This window comes from Crocodylus porosus, unplaced genomic scaffold (genome assembly GCF_001723895.1).
Source record: "Crocodylus porosus isolate Cpor-Errol unplaced genomic scaffold, CroPor_comp1, whole genome shotgun sequence".
Classification (NCBI taxonomy): Eukaryota; Metazoa; Chordata; order Crocodylia; family Crocodylidae; genus Crocodylus; species Crocodylus porosus.
Window position 1 is genome coordinate 165,329,871 of NW_017728886.1, and position 2,903 is coordinate 165,332,773.

Consider the following 2,903-nt stretch of genomic DNA (forward strand, 5'->3'; position numbering starts at 1 on the left):
CTTCTTAGTATTATATCCCACCAGATGGCAGTAGTTTCACAGTATTACATAGATTAAAACAGTGTTTCCCTGTAAAAAACAAAACAATTTACTGATATTTAATTGTACAATTTTTTAATTTTTTTTTAATATCTATGATATTGCTTCACAGTTCACATACTGTATACAGACGTTAAGACAAGAACATGCAGACGTTTCAGGTTTATTTCTTTACTATTGCAAAGAAGGTTGAAAATGAAGATGCTTCTGTAACCCTCTGGTAATTAATATGCTTTTAGAAAGGAATACACAATATAATAGATTAAGTTGCTGGACTGAATGCAATTTAGTACACAAACGTACTTAGAAGCTGAAGCAAGTTAGAAGTTGCAAGGTGTTAGAGACTTGGGCAAAAATCATTAGTTAATCTTTTATAACATACCTGGATGAGCCCAAATCTTCAAGTCTTTATTATGTGATATGATGTTAGCTGGGTTTGACCCCTGTGCATGTGATTACCCATGAGTAGCTCAGGATGGATGTAACATTTGAAGGGGTTCAAATACTGTTCCACTTTGAAGCATTACAAAAACGGAACAATTCAGCCTTATACAGATATACAGCCCCCTCCCCACCACTTTCCCCTCAAGGCACCCTTATTGCAGCACTTAAAAAACAAAAAACTGTCACAACATGTAGCAGCATGTTCTGAAACCAAAGGGTCTTATAAAAAGTGTTGTTTGGTCCTCTGGCTCCACTCCCTTTTCCCCCAACAAGAGAAGAGGGGAGAAAACCACTTAGCTCTCCTGTGCTTCTTGGCCTCTGGTCTCCCAGTTTCAGAGGGGCAGGGTAGCATCCAAAGAATTATTCTGTCCAGCCCCAGGGACAGCCAATTGCACAGGAGAGCACTCACTGGCTGCACACATTGCTCTTCCCTTCCCTGTGGGGAAGCAGGGCAGGGGAAAAGGAGGAAGAGTGCAGCACTATGGGATGCTGGAGGATCAATCAACTCATGTCACACTGTCAAAATGAAGTGCTTACTAACAGTTTCAATTTTACACCATCTGCTCACACTTTGAAGTACTTCAAAGGCATTCAAAGTTCTTACAATGTTATGTCTGTCTAAGACTTAAATTAGGTGCATGCTTACCAAATGATGACCATGGTGATTATATGTATCTGCTTCAGCAGGAATTGCAACAAATGAATTTGGCCCTGGGTCCCTGGCATAAGGGACATTGCTGTGGATGTGAAATGATTTTAATGGTAGGGCTACAAGCAGCCAATCACTGGTGTCCCAATTGAGTTGGTCTTCTGTAAAATAGGAGTCACTTGCAAACTGTCAGCTTCACTACAGTATCTTCTATGCATCTCACATCTTTTATATGAGCAGAAATCAGGCCCCAAGTGACAGTTAGCATAGAAAAAAAATCAACAAGGCTTTTGAAATTTTTGCACATCTAGGGCCAGGTTGTGGACCCATCATTCCCACTGAAGAGTATTTACCAGTATGTTGACACAGTGGTTATGTTTATACAGCTCTAGCACACAAAGCTGATGGAGTTGTACAAGTCTTCTGGAATTCCTGCTGGAGCAACTGTCTTAGCAGTACAAGTTTATTTTAATAGTATTTATTCCTCTTAAGAAATATGATTTCCATTTCCCAAACTTGCCCCTGAAGCTTTAACAAAAAGCCTCAAAAGCCTATAAGTACCCCCAAACCTCCGAAACTTTTCCTTAGGGGCCCAAAACATGATAATTGAACCTTTTGTATTTGGGAGAATGGGAAGCAAGTAGGAATGCTTGAATGAATCCATTCACATAACAGATTTTGATGTGGATTGAAGTGAGGAAAAAAGAATGTTTTTCATAACAGTCTAATTAATAGTGCTTAAAGGGGGAATGGCTACATTAATGGTAAACTGCAAAGAGAGGCCAGGTTTGCCCTAAAGACTGTATTAGTAACAAGAACACTTTGCACAAGAAAAATAGTTACTGGTGATCCATGCAGCTAAAGCACAGAATCCTAAAATCTAAGAATGACTATCAACATAAATAGAAGGACCATAATATCTTGGCCTTTTGTGTCCCAACAGTAGCAGATACAGTCCAATCTACAGTGTTCCCATCCTGGCCCTGTGAGACCCTCTTCAGGGTATCCAAATTAGCTGGCAGACCTAGATCTAGTCAAGTGGTTCTTAACCAGATTACCTATCCATAGTAAGGCAGGTCTCATCTTTCATCTAAGACAGTGATTTTCAACGAGGGTGCCATGAGATCCTTTTAAGGGTGCCAAATTTGCACTGTTAGGTGCACAAACACAATTCACAAGATAAACCCAGAGATTTCAAAGAGGAATCCGTAAGTGTCAAAAACCATTCTGATTGGTTGTGGTCTGAGTTCTTTGAAACAGAAGAATCGCCCTATTACTTTTCTGTAGTAAAAAAGTATATATTAGTGAAAACTAAGCATGTGATTATACATTACAATTAGACCACATTAAGAGCACTTAGAAACTTGAATAATTACACATTAAGGATCATTAACAAGTACTAGATGCCTTCTAGGCCACTTAGAGAATCATCTTTGAGCTATGCAACCTAGTTCAAGTTAACTTCTGGATAGTCACCTAACAAAACCAAATCCAAAGTATAATTTGGGATACGGGTGGACTGATCTGTGGTCCTCCAATATCCTAAGAGGCACTGCTTCCAGGTGGACTAGCTATCATCCAGAACTCTATAACCCTGGACTGACAGCTGGGAACAGTTGAGCAACAAGTGAGTGGGGATGGGGAAGGGAGGGAGGCAGGCAGGAACGCAGGATTGGAAGTTTCATAGTTTCATAGTTTCATAGTAGCTAGAGTCGGAAGGGACCTAGGTAGATCATCTAGTCCGACCCCCTGCCTTGGCAGGAAAGAGCAC